Here is a 21379-nt window from a genome sequence, read left to right on the forward strand (position 1 = left end):
AGAGCTATAAATTTGCGGAATTCTAATTATCTAGGGCACTGCAACATGGCGTCCGAAATTTTGTTTTGGGGTGGGGGGCACCACTAAAAATATTGAACTCTTCGGAACGTTTCCCTAACTTTCAAACTAATAGATACAACTTTGCCTAATTTAACGTTTCTACCTCATCTGGAAGTGGTCAATCATTTATGTCAGTCAGTGAGTCAGCAGTACGGCTTTATATAATAGAGATTCTGCTTCCCTAGAAGCGATCTACCTTGTACCAACATGTACATTGGCAGCTTTAGTAACAGTCGTGGTGAGATAACAGTGATCAGCTCTACTGTTGCGCAGTTGGCTCGTTGGTCTAGGGGTATGATTCTCGCATTGGGTGCGAGAGGTCCCGGGTTCAAATCCCGGACGAGCCCGTCTGTTTTTAAATGTTTTCGAGGAATATCAATGTACGTTAGTGATATTGCCTTGCGAAGAGTTCTTCTGCCTATTTGATGTAAATCTTCCCTTACATGCGTTTCCTAACTATGCCAGCAAAACGTTATATACAGTAAAGTCCCTCTCAATTGAACACACACAAGAGCAAATGGACTATCCCTGGATTCGAGTTACAATACTTGAGCGTTTTACCTACTGTCCAGTCGATTCGATCATCACTAAATGACTAAGATACGGTTCCCTCATGATCTGCGATGGTTGCTGTACGATTTCAAATTTAATTACATAATTAGGAAATGGTGGTGATTTCTCTCCTTGAAAATTGTAACTGTCCGCCTGTGTGGAGTAGTGGTTAGCGTGATAATTTTCCACACCCGCTGGCCCGACTTCGATTCCCGGCTCTGCCACGAAACTTCAAACGTGGCACGCTGGCTGGAGCACGGTACACTGCGGGGCGCTGCCATCTGGAGCTGTTTAACGCGGTGTCCCAATTCTCCTCCAAGCAAATGTCGGTATGGTACATTATTGTAATCCAGGGCTTTCGCAGTTCGACGAATAACCAGATCAATCCCAGTGAAACGTGAGTGGCTACTGTTCTCTACTTCAAACTATGGACTGTGATTTTACAAAACTCTTGGGCTCGTCCGAGATTTGAACCCGGGACCTCTCGCACCCTAAGCGAGAATCATACCCCTAGACCAACGAGCCACTCGACAGCTCGCGCTGTAAAGATAGCATGTATTTATTCCCACGATAAAACGTCGCCTGACTCGCGTCATAAACGCGTGGAGTTGATTAGTTTAACGGATTCGAATTGACTGTAGATTTGGCAACGGGGAGGGTGAGGGTGAAGCGACTGTGGGGCGCTCTTTCTGTCGGTGCTGCCAACTCGACTGAGAGTGATTTAGAGCGCAACACCACATTCACTGTTATACCACTTTGTTACAAGTTAAATATTCACTTATATTAAGACACCTAAATTTGAAAGTGGTACCGGTACATACGGGGCCCACGCACCCCTGTAGGATTGATTCCCTCCTCGGCCATGCTCGAAGTGGTTTCTCGCGGCTTCCCATTTCTCATCCAATCAAACGCCGGGATGTTACAAAACTTAAGGCACTCTTCCTTGTCTATCCCCTCCAATGTTCCCATTCCCCCGCAAGGTCCCTGTTCAGCATAGCAGGTGTGGCCGCCTGGGCGAGGTACTGTTCATCCTCGCCACTTGTATCCCCCTACCCAGAGTCTGCTCTTAAGGCAAGACGGTAAACAAATAAAGAAGTAGATAACGGAATGTAAGATATGTTAAATTGTCATTCACTAAATTCTCATTGAAGTCTGTCTGTTTTAACCCAAAGTTCTTCCTTCAATTATGTTGTGACATTGAAGATAAGACTCGCTTTCGCTCGTTGGGGCTCCGCCCCTAAACCCCCAACTCCTCTACATTACAAGTGGTCACTTGGAAAATTACTATGCGCGTCAAGACGGCCCATATTTTTGCGTACTTATTTGGTCCTATGATATTTTCTCGCACAGTATATTCACGGTTTGTAGCAGAGATAGATGTAAACGTTTCGACGCGATGAACTTTACGTACGCTTCTTAAAAAAGGCGAAATTATTATCCTAACGTAATGAGCAGCTTTAGTCCTAAAACTTGGTCGGTGCATCGTAGTTGAAACGATCTACATTTTCGTTTATTGATGTTTTGTCGTATCTGCATTGTGTAAGCCGTAGACTGGCTTAGAACCTTACATTAGGATTACAGTGTCCACATATTCCTTTCATTTCTGCATTTGTCCACGGTGCTAGAATCATGCATTTTTCTCACATATGACCCACGGAAGTTTCAGTGAGCCTGCCGAATTTCATGATTCTGTCGGTCTTATTTGTGTTAGCACAGTAAAATGAGATTTTGAAAATGTACAATATTGACGTAAATTCTGAAAATGCAGCTCTGTCTAAGGCATAAGAGATATATCCAGGCAATGTGCACGCTAATGGGTGCAGACTTTCATTTGGAAATTAATTGTGGCCAAACGGTACGCCGTATCGAGATACGGATTGCGCCATTAGACGAAACTTTTTGTCACCTATATTTTGGATTTAGGATATTTTGTCGTATCCTGGCTATTTATACCGTAGAAAGAGGTGAACTTATCAATCCATGTAAAATTTCGTACACTTTTAACAAGTTGAAAAATGATATGCCAAATTAGCAGACAGGTACATTCTTGACAATGAAACGGCCTACAATTTTTGTTTGAGGTTTTGCCGTATCTCTATCGGCTTCATCACAGATTGCTTAAGAATCACAAATTCGGCTGAAATTTGAGTAGTGTTCCGCATATTCCTTCCGTTTCCGCATACATTCAAGGCGGCTAGAATAATGAAAGTCGGTCTACATATGGCCAATGATTGTACCAAGGAGCCTGCTGAATTTCGTGCATCTATCTGTCTGGAGTGTGTAAATCAGTAAAATAATTATTGGAAAATGATCAATATTGACCAGAACCGGGAAAATCAAGGTCAATCTAAGGTAGAAGGGGTCGAGATACGACAAAAGTTCATAGGACCAAAACTGTAGATCTCCTCATTTTAGGAGACGAAAGTGCAATCGTTTTGCTGATAGCGATTACCGTTTAGCTACAAAAATTTCGAAACCAAAGTGCGCATCGTCATAAATTCCGCTTAATATTTCGTATTCTTTACGGGGTAAAATATTGAATACTTGAACTTCTTGCGATTTCTCCGCAGTTTACAGGCTAAGAGCTATAAATTTGCGGAATTCTAATTATCTAGGGCACTGCAACATGGCGTCCGAAATTTTGTTTTGGGGTGGGGGGCACCACTAAAAATATTGAACTCTTCGGAACGTTTCCCTAACTTTCAAACTAATAGATACAACTTTGCCTAATTTAACGTTTCTACCTCATCTGGAAGTGGTCAATCATTTATGTCAGTCAGTGAGTCAGCAGTACGGCTTTATATAATAGAGATTCTGCTTCCCTAGAAGCGATCTACCTTGTACCAACATGTACATTGGCAGCTTTAGTAACAGTCGTGGTGAGATAACAGTGATCAGCTCTACTGTTGCGCAGTTGGCTCGTTGGTCTAGGGGTATGATTCTCGCATTGGGTGCGAGAGGTCCCGGGTTCAAATCCCGGACGAGCCCGTCTGTTTTTAAATGTTTTCGAGGAATATCAATGTACGTTAGTGATATTGCCTTGCGAAGAGTTCTTCTGCCTATTTGATGTAAATCTTCCCTTACATGCGTTTCCTAACTATGCCAGCAAAACGTTATATACAGTAAAGTCCCTCTCAATTGAACACACACAAGAGCAAATGGACTATCCCTGGATTCGAGTTACAATACTTGAGCGTTTTACCTACTGTCCAGTCGATTCGATCATCACTAAATGACTAAGATACGGTTCCCTCATGATCTGCGATGGTTGCTGTACGATTTCAAATTTAATTACATAATTAGGAAATGGTGGTGATTTCTCTCCTTGAAAATTGTAACTGTCCGCCTGTGTGGAGTAGTGGTTAGCGTGATAATTTTCCACACCCGCTGGCCCGACTTCGATTCCCGGCTCTGCCACGAAACTTCAAACGTGGCACGCTGGCTGGAGCACGGTACACTGCGGGGCGCTGCCATCTGGAGCTGTTTAACGCGGTGTCCCAATTCTCCTCCAAGCAAATGTCGGTATGGTACATTATTGTAATCCAGGGCTTTCGCAGTTCGACGAATAACCAGATCAATCCCAGTGAAACGTGAGTGGCTACTGTTCTCTACTTCAAACTATGGACTGTGATTTTACAAAACTCTTGGGCTCGTCCGAGATTTGAACCCGGGACCTCTCGCACCCTAAGCGAGAATCATACCCCTAGACCAACGAGCCACTCGACAGCTCGCGCTGTAAAGATAGCATGTATTTATTCCCACGATAAAACGTCGCCTGACTCGCGTCATAAACGCGTGGAGTTGATTAGTTTAACGGATTCGAATTGACTGTAGATTTGGCAACGGGGAGGGTGAGGGTGAAGCGACTGTGGGGCGCTCTTTCTGTCGGTGCTGCCAACTCGACTGAGAGTGATTTAGAGCGCAACACCACATTCACTGTTATACCACTTTGTTACAAGTTAAATATTCACTTATATTAAGACACCTAAATTTGAAAGTGGTACCGGTACATACGGGGCCCACGCACCCCTGTAGGATTGATTCCCTCCTCGGCCATGCTCGAAGTGGTTTCTCGCGGCTTCCCATTTCTCATCCAATCAAACGCCGGGATGTTAAAAAACTTAAGGCACTCTTCCTTGTCTATCCCCTCCAATGTTCCCATTCCCCCGCAAGGTCCCTGTTCAGCATAGCAGGTGTGGCCGCCTGGGCGAGGTACTGTTCATCCTCGCCACTTGTATCCCCCTACCCAGAGTCTGCTCTTAAGGCAAGACGGTAAACAAATAAAGAAGTAGATAACGGAATGTAAGATATGTTAAATTGTCATTCACTAAATTCTCATTGAAGTCTGTCTGTTTTAACCCAAAGTTCTTCCTTCAATTATGTTGTGACATTGAAGATAAGACTCGCTTTCGCTCGTTGGGGCTCCGCCCCTAAACCCCCAACTCCTCTACATTACAAGTGGTCACTTGGAAAATTACTATGCGCGTCAAGACGGCCCATATTTTTGCGTACTTATTTGGTCCTATGATATTTTCTCGCACAGTATATTCACGGTTTGTAGCAGAGATAGATGTAAACGTTTCGACGCGATGAACTTTACGTACGCTTCTTAAAAAGGGCGAAATTATTATCCTAACGTAATGAGCAGCTTTAGTCCTAAAACTTGGTCGGTGCATCGTAGTTGAAACGATCTACATTTTCGTTTATTGATGTTTTGTCGTATCTGCATTGTGTAAGCCGTAGACTGGCTTAGAACCTTACATTAGGATTACAGTGTCCACATATTCCTTTCAATTCTGCATTTGTCCACGGTGCTAGAATCATGCATTTTTCTCACATATGACCCACGGAAGTTTCAGTGAGCCTGCCGAATTTCATGATTCTGTCGGTCTTATTTGTGTTAGCACAGTAAAATGAGATTTTGAAAATGTACAATATTGACGTAAATTCTGAAAATGCAGCTCTGTCTAAGGCATAAGAGATATATCCAGGCAATGTGCACGCTAATGGGTGCAGACTTTCATTTGGAAATTAATTGTGGCCAAACGGTACGCCGTATCGAGATACGGATTGCGCCATTAGACGAAACTTTTTGTCACCTATATTTTGGATTTAGGATATTTTGTCGTATCCTGGCTATTTATACCGTAGAAAGAGGTGAACTTATCAATCCATGTAAAATTTCGTACACTTTTAACAAGTTGAAAAATGATATGCCAAATTAGCAGACAGGTACATTCTTGACAATGAAACGGCCTACAATTTTTGTTTGAGGTTTTGCCGTATCTCTATCGGCTTCATCACAGATTGCTTAAGAATCACAAATTCGGCTGAAATTTGAGTAGTGTTCCGCATATTCCTTCCGTTTCCGCATACATTCAAGGCGGCTAGAATAATGAAAGTCGGTCTACATATGGCCAATGATTGTACCAAGGAGCCTGCTGAATTTCGTGCATCTATCTGTCTGGAGTGTGTAAATCAGTAAAATAATTATTGGAAAATGATCAATATTGACCAGAACCGGGAAAATCAAGGTCAATCTAAGGTAGAAGGGGTCGAGATACGACAAAAGTTCATAGGACCAAAACTGTAGATCTCCTCATTTTAGGAGAAGAAAGTGCAATCGTTTTGCTGATAGCGATTACCGTTTAGCTACAAAAATTTCGAAACCAAAGTGCGCATCGTCATAAATTCCGCTTAATATTTCGTATTCTTTACGGGGTAAAATATTGAATACTTGAACTTCTTGCGATTTCTCCGCAGTTTACAGGCTAAGAGCTATAAATTTGCGGAATTCTAATTATCTAGGGCACTGCAACATGGCGTCCGAAATTTTGTTTTGGGGTGGGGGGCACCACTAAAAATATTGAACTCTTCGGAACGTTTCCCTAACTTTCAAACTAATAGATACAACTTTGCCTAATTTAACGTTTCTACCTCATCTGGAAGTGGTCAATCATTTATGTCAGTCAGTGAGTCAGCAGTACGGCTTTATATAATAGAGATTCTGCTTCCCTAGAAGCGATCTACCTTGTACCAACATGTACATTGGCAGCTTTAGTAACAGTCGTGGTGAGATAGCAGTGATCAGCTCTACTGTTGCGCAGTTGGCTCGTTGGTCTAGGGGTATGATTCTCGCTTTGGGTGCGAGAGGTCCCGGGTTCAAATCCCGGACGAGCCCGTCTGTTTTTAAATGTTTTCGAGGAATATCAATGTACGTTAGTGATATTGCCTTGCGAAGAGTTCTTCTGCCTATTTGATGTAAATCTTCCCTTACATGCGTTTCCTAACTATGCCAGCAAAACGTTATATACAGTAAAGTCCCTCTCAATTGAACACACACAAGAGCAAATGGACTATCCCTGGATTCGAGTTACAATACTTGAGCGTTTTACCTACTGTCCAGTCGATTCGATCATCACTAAATGACTAAGATACGGTTCCCTCATGATCTGCGATGGTTGCTGTACGATTTCAAATTTAATTACATAATTAGGAAATGGTGGTGATTTCTCTCCTTGAAAATTGTAACTGTCCGCCTGTGTGGAGTAGTGGTTAGCGTGATAATTTGCCACACCCGCTGGCCCGACTTCGATTCCCGGCTCTGCCACGAAACTTCAAACGTGGCACGCTGGCTGGAGCACGGTACACTGCGGGGCGCTGCCATCTGGAGCTGTTTAACGCGGTGTCCCAATTCTCCTCCAAGCAAATGTCGGTATGGTACATTATTGTAATCCAGGGCTTTCGCAGTTCGACGAATAACCAGATCAATCCCAGTGAAACGTGAGTGGCTACTGTTCTCTACTTCAAACTATGGACTGTGATTTTACAAAACTCTTGGGCTCGTCCGGGATTTGAACCCGGGACCTCTCGCACCCTAAGCGAGAATCATACCCCTAGACCAACGAGCCACTCGACAGCTCGCGCTGTAAAGATAGCATGTATTTATTCCCACGATAAAACGTCGCCTGACTCGCGTCATAAACGCGTGGAGTTGATTAGTTTAACGGATTCGAATTGACTGTAGATTTGGCAACGGGGAGGGTGAGGGTGAAGCGACTGTGGGGCGCTCTTTCTGTCGGTGCTGCCAACTCGACTGAGAGTGATTTAGAGCGCAACACCACATTCACTGTTATACCACTTTGTTACAAGTTAAATATTCACTTATATTAAGACACCTAAATTTGAAAGTGGTACCGGTACATACGGGGCCCACGCACCCCTGTAGGATTGATTCCCTCCTCGGCCATGCTCGAAGTGGTTTCTCGCGGCTTCCCATTTCTCATCCAATCAAACGCCGGGATGTTAAAAAACTTAAGGCACTCTTCCTTGTCTATCCCCTCCAATGTTCCCATTCCCCCGCAAGGTCCCTGTTCAGCATAGCAGGTGTGGCCGCCTGGGCGAGGTACTGTTCATCCTCGCCACTTGTATCCCCCTACCCAGAGTCTGCTCTTAAGGCAAGACGGTAAACAAATAAAGAAGTAGATAACGGAATGTAAGATATGTTAAATTGTCATTCACTAAATTCTCATTGAAGTCTGTCTGTTTTAACCCAAAGTTCTTCCTTCAATTATGTTGTGACATTGAAGATAAGACTCGCTTTCGCTCGTTGGGCTCCGCCCCTAAACCCCCAACTCCTCTACATTACAAGTGGTCACTTGGAAAATTACTATGCGCGTCAAGACGGCCCATATTTTTGCGTACTTATTTGGTCCTATGATATTTTCTCGCACAGTATATTCACGGTTTGTAGCCGAGATAGATGTAAACGTTTCGACGCGATGAACTTTACGTACGCTTCTTAAAAAATGCGAAATTATTATCCTAACGTAATGAGCAGCTTTAGTCCTAAAACTTGGTCGGTGCATCGTAGTTGAAACGATCTACATTTTCGTTTATTGATGTTTTGTCGTATCTGCATTGTGTAAGCCGTAGACTGGCTTAGAACCTTACATTAGGATTACAGTGTCCACATATTCCTTTCATTTCTGCATTTGTCCACGGTGCTAGAATCATGCATTTTTCTCACATATGACCCACGGAAGTTTCAGTGAGCCTGCCGAATTTCATGATTCTGTCGGTCTTATTTGTGTTAGCACAGTAAAATGAGATTTTGAAAATGTACAATATTGACGTAAATTCTGAAAATGCAGCTCTGTCTAAGGCATAAGAGATATATCCAGGCAATGTGCACGCTAATGGGTGCAGACTTTCATTTGGAAATTAATTGTGGCCAAACGGTACGCCGTATCGAGATACGGATTGCGCCATTAGACGAAACTTTTTGTCACCTATATTTTGGATTTAGGATATTTTGTCGTATCCTGGCTATTTATACCGTAGAAAGAGGTGAACTTATCAATCCATGTAAAATTTCGTACACTTTTAACAAGTTGAAAAATGATATGCCAAATTAGCAGACAGGTACATTCTTGACAATGAAACGGCCTACAATTTTTGTTTGAGGTTTTGCCGTATCTCTATCGGCTTCATCACAGATTGCTTAAGAATCACAAATTCGGCTGAAATTTGAGTAGTGTTCCGCATATTCCTTCCGTTTCCGCATACATTCAAGGCGGCTAGAATAATGAAAGTCGGTCTACATATGGCCAATGATTGTACCAAGGAGCCTGCTGAATTTCGTGCATCTATCTGTCTGGAGTGTGTAAATCAGTAAAATAATTATTGGAAAATGATCAATATTGACCAGAACCGGGAAAATCAAGGTCAATCTAAGGTAGAAGGGGTCGAGATACGACAAAAGTTCATAGGACCAAAACTGTAGATCTCCTCATTTTAGGAGACGAAAGTGCAATCGTTTTGCAGATAGCGATTACCGTTTAGCTACAAAAATTTCGAAACCAAAGTGCGCATCGTCATAAATTCCGCTTAATATTTCGTATTCTTTACGGGGGACCGCCTCTGTGGTGTAGTGGTTAGCGTGATTAGCTGCCACCCCCGGAGGTCCGGGTTCGATTCCCGGCTCTGCCACGAAATTTGAAAAGTGGTATGAGGGCTGGAACGGGGTCCACTCAGCCTCGGGAGGTCAACTGAGTAGAGGTGGGTTCGATTCCCACCTCAGCCATCCTTGAAGTGGTTTTCCTTGGTTTCCTACTTCTCCTCCAGGCGAATGCCGGGATGGTACCTAACATAAGGCCACGGCCGCTTCCTTCCCTCTTCCTTGTCTATCCCTTCCAATCTTCCCATCCCTCCACAAGGCCCCTGTTCAGCATAGCAGGTGAGGCCGCCTGGGCGAGGTACTGGTCATACTCCCTAGTTGTATCCCCGACCAAGAGTCTGAAGCTCCAGGACACTGCCCTTGAGGCGGTAGAGGTGGGATCCCTCGCTGTGTCCGAGGGAAAAGCCGACCCTGGAGGGTAAACAGATGATGATGATGATGATGATGATTCTTTACGGGGTAAAATATTGATTACTTGAACTTCTTGCGATTTCTCCGCATTTTACAGGCTAAGAGCTATAAATTTGTGGAATTCTAATTATCTAGGGCACTGCAACATGGCGTCCGAAATTTTGTTTTGGGGTGGGGGGCACCACTAAAAATATTGAACTCTTCGGAACGTTTCCCTAACTTTCAAACTAATAGATACAACTTTGCCTAATTTAACGTTTCTACCTCATCTGGAAGTGGTCAATCATTTATGTCAGTCAGTGAGTCAGCAGTACGGCTTTATATAATAGAGATTCTGCTTCCCTAGAAGCGATCTACCTTGTACCAACATGTACATTGGCAGCTTTAGTAACAGTCGTGGTGAGATAGCAGTGATCAGCTCTACTGTTGCGCAGTTGGCTCGTTGGTCTAGGGGTATGATTCTCGCTTTGGGTGCGAGAGGTCCCGGGTTCAAATCCCGGACGAGCCCGTCTGTTTTTAAATGTTTTCGAGGAATATCAATGTACGTTAGTGATATTGCCTTGCGAAGAGTTCTTCTGCCTATTTGATGTAAATCTTCCCTTACATGCGTTTCCTAACTATGCCAGCAAAACGTTATATACAGTAAAGTCCCTCTCAATTGAACACACACAAGAGCAAATGGACTATCCCTGGATTCGAGTTACAATACTTGAGCGTTTTACCTACTGTCCAGTCGATTCGATCATCACTAAATGACTAAGATACGGTTCCCTCATGATCTGCGATGGTTGCTGTACGATTTCAAATTTAATTACATAATTAGGAAATGGTGGTGATTTCTCTCCTTGAAAATTGTAACTGTCCGCCTGTGTGGAGTAGTGGTTAGCGTGATAATTTGCCACACCCGCTGGCCCGACTTCGATTCCCGGCTCTGCCACGAAACTTCAAACGTGGCACGCTGGCTGGAGCACGGTACACTGCGGGGCGCTGCCATCTGGAGCTGTTTAACGCGGTGTCCCAATTCTCCTCCAAGCAAATGTCGGTATGGTACATTATTGTAATCCAGGGCTTTCGCAGTTCAACGAATAACCAGATCAATCCCAGTGAAACGTGAGTGGCTACTGTTCTCTACTTCAAACTATGGACTGTGATTTTACAAAACTCTTGGGCTCGTCCGGGATTTGAACCCGGGACCTCTCGCACCCTAAGCGAGAATCATACCCCTAGACCAACGAGCCACTCGACAGCTCGCGCTGTAAAGATAGCATGTATTTATTCCCACGATAAAACGTCGCCTGACTCGCGTCATAAACGCGTGGAGTTGATTAGTTTAACGGATTCGAATTGACTGTAGATTTGGCAACGGGGAGGGTGAGGGTGAAGCGACTGTGGGGCGCTCTTTCTGTCGGTGCTGCCAACTCGACTGAGAGTGATTTAGAGCGCAACACCACATTCACTGTTATACCACTTTGTTACAAGTTAAATATTCACTTATATTAAGACACCTAAATTTGAAAGTGGTACCGGTACATACGGGGCCCACGCACCCCTGTAGGATTGATTCCCTCCTCGGCCATGCTCGAAGTGGTTTCTCGCGGCTTCCCATTTCTCATCCAATCAAACGCCGGGATGTTACAAAACTTAAGGCACTCTTCCTTGTCTATCCCCTCCAATGTTCCCATTCCCCCGCAAGGTCCCTGTTCAGCATAGCAGGTGTGGCCGCCTGGGCGAGGTACTGTTCATCCTCGCCACTTGTATCCCCCTACCCAGAGTCTGCTCTTAAGGCAAGACGGTAAACAAATAAAGAGGTAGATAACGGAATGTAAGATATGTTAAATTGTCATTCACTAAATTCTCATTGAAGTCTGTCTGTTTTAACCCAAAGTTCTTCCTTCAATTATGTTGTGACATTGAAGATAAGACTCGCTTTCGCTCGTTGGGCTCCGCCCCTAAACCCCCAACTCCTCTACATTACAAGTGGTCACTTGGAAAATTACTATGCGCGTCAAGACGGCCCATATTTTTGCGTACTTATTTGGTCCTATGATATTTTCTCGCACAGTATATTCACGGTTTGTAGCCGAGATAGATGTAAACGTTTCGACGCGATGAACTTTACGTACGCTTCTTAAAAAATGCGAAATTATTATCCTAACGTAATGAGCAGCTTTAGTCCTAAAACTTGGTCGGTGCATCGTAGTTGAAACGATCTACATTTTCGTTTATTGATGTTTTGTCGTATCTGCATTGTGTAAGCCGTAGACTGGCTTAGAACCTTACATTAGGATTACAGTGTCCACATATTCCTTTCATTTCTGCATTTGTCCACGGTGCTAGAATCATGCATTTTTCTCACATATGACCCACGGAAGTTTCAGTGAGCCTGCCGAATTTCATGATTCTGTCGGTCTTATTTGTGTTAGCACAGTAAAATGAGATTTTGAAAATGTACAATATTGACGTAAATTCTGAAAATGCAGCTCTGTCTAAGGCATAAGAGATATATCCAGGCAATGTGCACGCTAATGGGTGCAGACTTTCATTTGGAAATTAATTGTGGCCAAACGGTACGCCGTATCGAGATACGGATTGCGCCATTAGACGAAACTTTTTGTCACCTATATTTTGGATTTAGGATATTTTGTCGTATCCTGGCTATTTATACCGTAGAAAGAGGTGAACTTATCAATCCATGTAAAATTTCGTACACTTTTAACAAGTTGAAAAATGATATGCCAAATTAGCAGACAGGTACATTCTTGACAATGAAACGGCCTACAATTTTTGTTTGAGGTTTTGCCGTATCTCTATCGGCTTCATCACAGATTGCTTAAGAATCACAAATTCGGCTGAAATTTGAGTAGTGTTCCGCATATTCCTTCCGTTTCCGCATACATTCAAGGCGGCTAGAATAATGAAAGTCGGTCTACATATGGCCAATGATTGTACCAAGGAGCCTGCTGAATTTCGTGCATCTATCTGTCTGGAGTGTGTAAATCAGTAAAATAATTATTGGAAAATGATCAATATTGACCAGAACCGGGAAAATCAAGGTCAATCTAAGGTAGAAGGGGTCGAGATACGACAAAAGTTCATAGGACCAAAACTGTAGATCTCCTCATTTTAGGAGACGAAAGTGCAATCGTTTTGCAGATAGCGATTACCGTTTAGCTACAAAAATTTCGAAACCAAAGTGCGCATCGTCATAAATTCCGCTTAATATTTCGTATTCTTTACGGGGGACCGCCTCTGTGGTGTAGTGGTTAGCGTGATTAGCTGCCACCCCCGGAGGTCCGGGTTCGATTCCCGGCTCTGCCACGAAATTTGAAAAGTGGTATGAGGGCTGGAACGGGGTCCACTCAGCCTCGGGAGGTCAACTGAGTAGAGGTGGGTTCGATTCCCACCTCAGCCATCCTTGAAGTGGTTTTCCTTGGTTTCCTACTTCTCCTCCAGGCGAATGCCGGGATGGTACCTAACATAAGGCCACGGCCGCTTCCTTCCCTCTTCCTTGTCTATCCCTTCCAATCTTCCCATCCCTCCACAAGGCCCCTGTTCAGCATAGCAGGTGAGGCCGCCTGGGCGAGGTACTGGTCATACTCCCTAGTTGTATCCCCGACCAAGAGTCTGAAGCTCCAGGACACTGCCCTTGAGGCGGTAGAGGTGGGATCCCTCGCTGTGTCCGAGGGAAAAGCCGACCCTGGAGGGTAAACAGATGATGATGATGATGATGATGATTCTTTACGGGGTAAAATATTGATTACTTGGACTTCTTGCGATTTCTCCGCAGTTTACAGGCTAAGAGCTATAAATTTGCGGAATTCTAATTATCTAGGGCACTGCAACATGGCGTCCGAAATTTTGTTTTGGGGTGGGGGGCACCACTAAAAATATTGAACTCTTCGGAACGTTTCCCTAACTTTCAAACTAATAGATACAACTTTGCCTAATTTAACGTTTCTACCTCATCTGGAAGTGGTCAATCATTTATGTCAGTCAGTGAGTCAGCAGTACGGCTTTATATAATAGAGATTCTGCTTCCCTAGAAGCGATCTACCTTGTACCAACATGTACATTGGCAGCTTTAGTAACAGTCGTGGTGAGATAGCAGTGATCAGCTCTACTGTTGCGCAGTTGGCTCGTTGGTCTAGGGGTATGATTCTCGCTTTGGGTGCGAGAGGTCCCGGGTTCAAATCCCGGACGAGCCCGTCTGTTTTTAAATGTTTTCGAGGAATATCAATGTACGTTAGTGATATTGCCTTGCGAAGAGTTCTTCTGCCTATTTGATGTAAATCTTCCCTTACATGCGTTTCCTAACTATGCCAGCAAAACGTTATATACAGTAAAGTCCCTCTCAATTGAACACACACAAGAGCAAATGGACTATCCCTGGATTCGAGTTACAATACTTGAGCGTTTTACCTACTGTCCAGTCGATTCGATCATCACTAAATGACTAAGATACGGTTCCCTCATGATCTGCGATGGTTGCTGTACGATTTCAAATTTAATTACATAATTAGGAAATGGTGGTGATTTCTCTCCTTGAAAATTGTAACTGTCCGCCTGTGTGGAGTAGTGGTTAGCGTGATAATTTGCCACACCCGCTGGCCCGACTTCGATTCCCGGCTCTGCCACGAAACTTCAAACGTGGCACGCTGGCTGGAGCACGGTACACTGCGGGGCGCTGCCATCTGGAGCTGTTTAACGCGGTGTCCCAATTCTCCTCCAAGCAAATGTCGGTATGGTACATTATTGTAATCCAGGGCTTTCGCAGTTCAACGAATAACCAGATCAATCCCAGTGAAACGTGAGTGGCTACTGTTCTCTACTTCAAACTATGGACTGTGATTTTACAAAACTCTTGGGCTCGTCCGGGATTTGAACCCGGGACCTCTCGCACCCTAAGCGAGAATCATACCCCTAGACCAACGAGCCACTCGACAGCTCGCGCTGTAAAGATAGCATGTATTTATTCCCACGATAAAACGTCGCCTGACTCGCGTCATAAACGCGTGGAGTTGATTAGTTTAACGGATTCGAATTGACTGTAGATTTGGCAACGGGGAGGGTGAGGGTGAAGCGACTGTGGGGCGCTCTTTCTGTCGGTGCTGCCAACTCGACTGAGAGTGATTTAGAGCGCAACACCACATTCACTGTTATACCACTTTGTTACAAGTTAAATATTCACTTATATTAAGACACCTAAATTTGAAAGTGGTACCGGTACATACGGGGCCCACGCACCCCTGTAGGATTGATTCCCTCCTCGGCCATGCTCGAAGTGGTTTCTCGCGGCTTCCCATTTCTCATCCAATCAAACGCCGGGATGTTACAAAACTTAAGGCACTCTTCCTTGTCTATCCCCTCCAATGTTCCCATTCCCCCGCAAGGTCCCTGTTCAGCATAGCAGGTGTGGCCGCCTGGGCGTGGTACTGTTCATCCTCGCCACTTGTATCCCCCTACCCAGAGTCTGCTCTTAAGGCAAGACGGTAAACAAATAAAGAGGTAGATAACGGAATGTAAGATATGTTAAATTGTCATTCACTAAATTCTCATTGAAGTCTGTCTGTTTTAACCCAAAGTTCTTCCTTCAATTATGTTGTGACATTGAAGATAAGACTCGCTTTCGCTCGTTGGGCTCCGCCCCTAAACCCCCAACTCCTCTACATTACAAGTGGTCACTTGGAAAATTACTATGCGCGTCAAGACGGCCCATATTTTTGCGTACTTATTTGGTCCTATGATATTTTCTCGCACAGTATATTCACGGTTTGTAGCCGAGATAGATGTAAACGTTTCGACGCGATGAACTTTACGTACGCTTCTTAAAAAATGCGAAATTATTATCCTAACGTAATGAGCAGCTTTAGTCCTAAAACTTGGTCGGTGCATCGTAGTTGAAACGATCTACATTTTCGTTTATTGATGTTTTGTCGTATCTGCATTGTGTAAGCCGTAGACTGGCTTAGAACCTTACATTAGGATTACAGTGTCCACATATTCCTTTCATTTCTGCATTTGTCCACGGTGCTAGAATCATGCATTTTTCTCACATATGACCCACGGAAGTTTCAGTGAGCCTGCCGAATTTCATGATTCTGTCGGTCTTATTTGTGTTAGCACAGTAAAATGAGATTTTGAAAATGTACAATATTGACGTAAATTCTGAAAATGCAGCTCTGTCTAAGGCATAAGAGATATATCCAGGCAATGTGCACGCTAATGGGTGCAGACTTTCATTTGGAAATTAATTGTGGCCAAACGGTACGCCGTATCGAGATACGGATTGCGCCATTAGACGAAACTTTTTGTCACCTATATTTTGGATTTAGGATATTTTGTCGTATCCTGGCTATTTATACCGTAGAAAGAGGTGAACTTATCAATCCATGTAAAATTTCGTACACTTTTAACAAGTTGAAAAATGATATGCCAAATTAGCAGACAGGTACATTCTTGACAATGAAACGGCCTACAATTTTTGTTTGAGGTTTTGCCGTATCTCTATCGGCTTCATCACAGATTGCTTAAGAATCACAAATTTCAAGGCGGCTAGAATAATGAAAGTCGGTCTACATATGGCCAATGATTGTACCAAGGAGCCTGCTGAATTTCGTGCATCTATCTGTCTGGAGTGTGTAAATCAGTAAAATAATTATTGGAAAATGATCAATATTGACCAGAACCGGGAAAATCAAGGTCAATCTAAGGTAGAAGGGGTCGAGATACGACAAAAGTTCATAGGACCAAAACTGTAGATCTCCTCATTTTAGGAGACGAAAGTGCAATCGTTTTGCAGATAGCGATTACCGTTTAGCTACAAAAATTTCGAAACCAAAGTGCGCATCGTCATAAATTCCGCTTAATATTTCGTATTCTTTACGGGGGACCGCCTCTGTGGTGTAGTGGTTAGCGTGATTAGCTGCCACCCCCGGAGGTCCGGGTTCGATTCCCGGCTCTGCCACGAAATTTGAAAAGTGGTATGAGGGCTGGAACGGGGTCCACTCAGCCTCGGGAGGTCAACTGAGTAGAGGTGGGTTCGATTCCCACCTCAGCCATCCTTGAAGTGGTTTTCCTTGGTTTCCTACTTCTCCTCCAGGCGAATGCCGGGATGGTACCTAACATAAGGCCACGGCCGCTTCCTTCCCTCTTCCTTGTCTATCCCTTCCAATCTTCCCATCCCTCCACAAGGCCCCTGTTCAGCATAGCAGGTGAGGCCGCCTGGGCGAGGTACTGGTCATACTCCCTAGTTGTATCCCCGACCAAGAGTCTGAAGCTCCAGGACACTGCCCTTGAGGCGGTAGAGGTGGGATCCCTCGCTGTGTCCGAGGGAAAAGCCGACCCTGGAGGGTAAACAGATGATGATGATGATGATGATGATTCTTTACGGGGTAAAATATTGATTACTTGAACTTCTTGCGATTTCTCCGCATTTTACAGGCTAAGAGCTATAAATTTGTGGAATTCTAATTATCTAGGGCACTGCAACATGGCGTCCGAAATTTTGTTTTGGGGTGGGGGGCACCACTAAAAATATTGAACTCTTCGGAACGTTTCCCTAACTTTCAAACTAATAGATACAACTTTGCCTAATTTAACGTTTCTACCTCATCTGGAAGTGGTCAATCATTTATGTCAGTCAGTGAGTCAGCAGTACGGCTTTATATAATAGAGATTCTGCTTCCCTAGAAGCGATCTACCTTGTACCAACATGTACATTGGCAGCTTTAGTAACAGTCGTGGTGAGATAGCAGTGATCAGCTCTACTGTTGCGCAGTTGGCTCGTTGGTCTAGGGGTATGATTCTCGCTTTGGGTGCGAGAGGTCCCGGGTTCAAATCCCGGACGAGCCCGTCTGTTTTTAAATGTTTTCGAGGAATATCAATGTACGTTAGTGATATTGCCTTGCGAAGAGTTCTTCTGCCTATTTGATGTAAATCTTCCCTTACATGCGTTTCCTAACTATGCCAGCAAAACGTTATATACAGTAAAGTCCCTCTCAATTGAACACACACAAGAGCAAATGGACTATCCCTGGATTCGAGTTACAATACTTGAGCGTTTTACCTACTGTCCAGTCGATTCGATCATCACTAAATGACTAAGATACGGTTCCCTCATGATCTGCGATGGTTGCTGTACGATTTCAAATTTAATTACATAATTAGGAAATGGTGGTGATTTCTCTCCTTGAAAATTGTAACTGTCCGCCTGTGTGGAGTAGTGGTTAGCGTGATAATTTGCCACACCCGCTGGCCCGACTTCGATTCCCGGCTCTGCCACGAAACTTCAAACGTGGCACGCTGGCTGGAGCACGGTACACTGCGGGGCGCTGCCATCTGGAGCTGTTTAACGCGGTGTCCCAATTCTCCTCCAAGCAAATGTCGGTATGGTACATTATTGTAATCCAGGGCTTTCGCAGTTCAACGAATAACCAGATCAATCCCAGTGAAACGTGAGTGGCTACTGTTCTCTACTTCAAACTATGGACTGTGATTTTACAAAACTCTTGGGCTCGTCCGGGATTTGAACCCGGGACCTCTCGCACCCTAAGCGAGAATCATACCCCTAGACCAACGAGCCACTCGACAGCTCGCGCTGTAAAGATAGCATGTATTTATTCCCACGATAAAACGTCGCCTGACTCGCGTCATAAACGCGTGGAGTTGATTAGTTTAACGGATTCGAATTGACTGTAGATTTGGCAACGGGGAGGGTGAGGGTGAAGCGACTGTGGGGCGCTCTTTCTGTCGGTGCTGCCAACTCGACTGAGAGTGATTTAGAGCGCAACACCACATTCACTGTTATACCACTTTGTTACAAGTTAAATATTCACTTATATTAAGACACCTAAATTTGAAAGTGGTACCGGTACATACGGGGCCCACGCACCCCTGTAGGATTGATTCCCTCCTCGGCCATGCTCGAAGTGGTTTCTCGCGGCTTCCCATTTCTCATCCAATCAAACGCCGGGATGTTACAAAACTTAAGGCACTCTTCCTTGTCTATCCCCTCCAATGTTCCCATTCCCCCGCAAGGTCCCTGTTCAGCATAGCAGGTGTGGCCGCCTGGGCGAGGTACTGTTCATCCTCGCCACTTGTATCCCCCTACCCAGAGTCTGCTCTTAAGGCAAGACGGTAAACAAATAAAGAGGTAGATAACGGAATGTAAGATATGTTAAATTGTCATTCACTAAATTCTCATTGAAGTCTGTCTGTTTTAACCCAAAGTTCTTCCTTCAATTATGTTGTGACATTGAAGATAAGACTCGCTTTCGCTCGTTGGGCTCCGCCCCTAAACCCCCAACTCCTCTACATTACAAGTGGTCACTTGGAAAATTACTATGCGCGTCAAGACGGCCCATATTTTTGCGTACTTATTTGGTCCTATGATATTTTCTCGCACAGTATATTCACGGTTTGTAGCCGAGATAGATGTAAACGTTTCGACGCGATGAACTTTACGTACGCTTCTTAAAAAATGCGAAATTATTATCCTAACGTAATGAGCAGCTTTAGTCCTAAAACTTGGTCGGTGCATCGTAGTTGAAACGATCTACATTTTCGTTTATTGATGTTTTGTCGTATCTGCATTGTGTAAGCCGTAGACTGGCTTAGAACCTTACATTAGGATTACAGTGTCCACATATTCCTTTCATTTCTGCATTTGTCCACGGTGCTAGAATCATGCATTTTTCTCACATATGACCCACGGAAGTTTCAGTGAGCCTGCCGAATTTCATGATTCTGTCGGTCTTATTTGTGTTAGCACAGTAAAATGAGATTTTGAAAATGTACAATATTGACGTAAATTCTGAAAATGCAGCTCTGTCTAAGGCATAAGAGATATATCCAGGCAATGTGCACGCTAATGGGTGCAGACTTTCATTTGGAAATTAATTGTGGCCAAACGGTACGCCGTATCGAGATACGGATTGCGCCATTAGACGAAACTTTTTGTCACCTATATTTTGGATTTAGGATATTTTGTCGTATCCTGGCTATTTATACCGTAGAAAGAGGTGAACTTATCAATCCATGTAAAATTTCGTACACTTTTAACAAGTTGAAAAATGATATGCCAAATTAGCAGACAGGTACATTCTTGACAATGAAACGGCCTACAATTTTTGTTTGAGGTTTTGCCGTATCTCTATCGGCTTCATCACAGATTGCTTAAGAATCACAAATTCGGCTGAAATTTGAGTAGTGTTCCGCATATTCCTTCCGTTTCCGCATACATTCAAGGCGGCTAGAATAATGAAAGTCGGTCTACATATGGCCAATGATTGTACCAAGGAGCCTGCTGAATTTCGTGCATCTATCTGTCTGGAGTGTGTAAATCAGTAAAATAATTATTGGAAAATGATCAATATTGACCAGAACCGGGAAAATCAAGGTCAATCTAAGGTAGAAGGGGTCGAGATACGACAAAAGTTCATAGGACCAAAACTGTAGATCTCCTCATTTTAGGAGACGAAAGTGCAATCGTTTTGCAGATAGCGATTACCGTTTAGCTACAAAAATTTCGAAACCAAAGTGCGCATCGTCATAAATTCCGCTTAATATTTCGTATTCTTTACGGGGGACCGCCTCTGTGGTGTAGTGGTTAGCGTGATTAGCTGCCACCCCCGGAGGTCCGGGTTCGATTCCCGGCTCTGCCACGAAATTTGAAAAGTGGTATGAGGGCTGGAACGGGGTCCACTCAGCCTCGGGAGGTCAACTGAGTAGAGGTGGGTTCGATTCCCACCTCAGCCATCCTTGAAGTGGTTTTCCTTGGTTTCCTACTTCTCCTCCAGGCGAATGCCGGGATGGTACCTAACATAAGGCCACGGCCGCTTCCTTCCCTCTTCCTTGTCTATCCCTTCCAATCTTCCCATCCCTCCACAAGGCCCCTGTTCAGCATAGCAGGTGAGGCCGCCTGGGCGAGGTACTGGTCATACTCCCTAGTTGTATCCCCGACCAAGAGTCTGAAGCTCCAGGACACTGCCCTTGAGGCGGTAGAGGTGGGATCCCTCGCTGTGTCCGAGGGAAAAGCCGACCCTGGAGGGTAAACAGATGATGATGATGATGATGATGATTCTTTACGGGGTAAAATATTGATTACTTGGACTTCTTGCGATTTCTCCGCAGTTTACAGGCTAAGAGCTATAAATTTGCGGAATTCTAATTATCTAGGGCACTGCAACATGGCGTCCGAAATTTTGTTTTGGGGTGGGGGGCACCACTAAAAATATTGAACTCTTCGGAACGTTTCCCTAACTTTCAAACTAATAGATACAACTTTGCCTAATTTAACGTTTCTACCTCATCTGGAAGTGGTCAATCATTTATGTCAGTCAGTGAGTCAGCAGTACGGCTTTATATAATAGAGATTCTGCTTCCCTAGAAGCGATCTAC

General features: G+C 44.1%; 12 non-coding genes across 12 annotated transcripts; 6 read left to right on the forward strand and 6 right to left on the reverse strand.

Moving 5' to 3' along the window:
- Window positions 1–335: 335 nt before the first annotated feature.
- Window positions 336–407, forward strand: TRNAP-UGG (transfer RNA proline (anticodon UGG)). Its single transcript has one exon. It is a non-coding gene; the product is annotated as a tRNA-Pro (tRNA).
- Window positions 408–1065: 658 nt separating this feature from the next.
- On the reverse strand, window positions 1066–1137 carry TRNAP-AGG (transfer RNA proline (anticodon AGG)). Its single transcript has one exon. It is a non-coding gene; the product is annotated as a tRNA-Pro (tRNA).
- A 2391-nt stretch (window positions 1138–3528) lies between these two features.
- Window positions 3529–3600, forward strand: TRNAP-UGG (transfer RNA proline (anticodon UGG)). The gene has a single exon. It is a non-coding gene; the product is annotated as a tRNA-Pro (tRNA).
- Window positions 3601–4258: 658 nt separating this feature from the next.
- On the reverse strand, window positions 4259–4330 carry TRNAP-AGG (transfer RNA proline (anticodon AGG)). Its single transcript has one exon. It is a non-coding gene; the product is annotated as a tRNA-Pro (tRNA).
- A 2391-nt stretch (window positions 4331–6721) lies between these two features.
- On the forward strand, window positions 6722–6793 carry TRNAP-UGG (transfer RNA proline (anticodon UGG)). Its single transcript has one exon. It is a non-coding gene; the product is annotated as a tRNA-Pro (tRNA).
- Window positions 6794–7451: 658 nt separating this feature from the next.
- On the reverse strand, window positions 7452–7523 carry TRNAP-AGG (transfer RNA proline (anticodon AGG)). The gene has a single exon. It is a non-coding gene; the product is annotated as a tRNA-Pro (tRNA).
- Window positions 7524–10418: 2895 nt separating this feature from the next.
- TRNAP-UGG (transfer RNA proline (anticodon UGG)) lies at window positions 10419–10490 on the forward strand. The gene has a single exon. It is a non-coding gene; the product is annotated as a tRNA-Pro (tRNA).
- A 658-nt stretch (window positions 10491–11148) lies between these two features.
- TRNAP-AGG (transfer RNA proline (anticodon AGG)) lies at window positions 11149–11220 on the reverse strand. The gene has a single exon. It is a non-coding gene; the product is annotated as a tRNA-Pro (tRNA).
- A 2895-nt stretch (window positions 11221–14115) lies between these two features.
- TRNAP-UGG (transfer RNA proline (anticodon UGG)) lies at window positions 14116–14187 on the forward strand. Its single transcript has one exon. It is a non-coding gene; the product is annotated as a tRNA-Pro (tRNA).
- Window positions 14188–14845: 658 nt separating this feature from the next.
- Window positions 14846–14917, reverse strand: TRNAP-AGG (transfer RNA proline (anticodon AGG)). Its single transcript has one exon. It is a non-coding gene; the product is annotated as a tRNA-Pro (tRNA).
- Window positions 14918–17761: 2844 nt separating this feature from the next.
- TRNAP-UGG (transfer RNA proline (anticodon UGG)) lies at window positions 17762–17833 on the forward strand. The gene has a single exon. It is a non-coding gene; the product is annotated as a tRNA-Pro (tRNA).
- Window positions 17834–18491: 658 nt separating this feature from the next.
- On the reverse strand, window positions 18492–18563 carry TRNAP-AGG (transfer RNA proline (anticodon AGG)). The gene has a single exon. It is a non-coding gene; the product is annotated as a tRNA-Pro (tRNA).
- Between the last annotated feature and the right edge of the window lie 2816 nt (window positions 18564–21379).

Source organism: Anabrus simplex, chromosome 4, assembly GCF_040414725.1.
Source record: "Anabrus simplex isolate iqAnaSimp1 chromosome 4, ASM4041472v1, whole genome shotgun sequence".
NCBI classification, from domain to species: domain Eukaryota; kingdom Metazoa; phylum Arthropoda; class Insecta; order Orthoptera; family Tettigoniidae; genus Anabrus; species Anabrus simplex.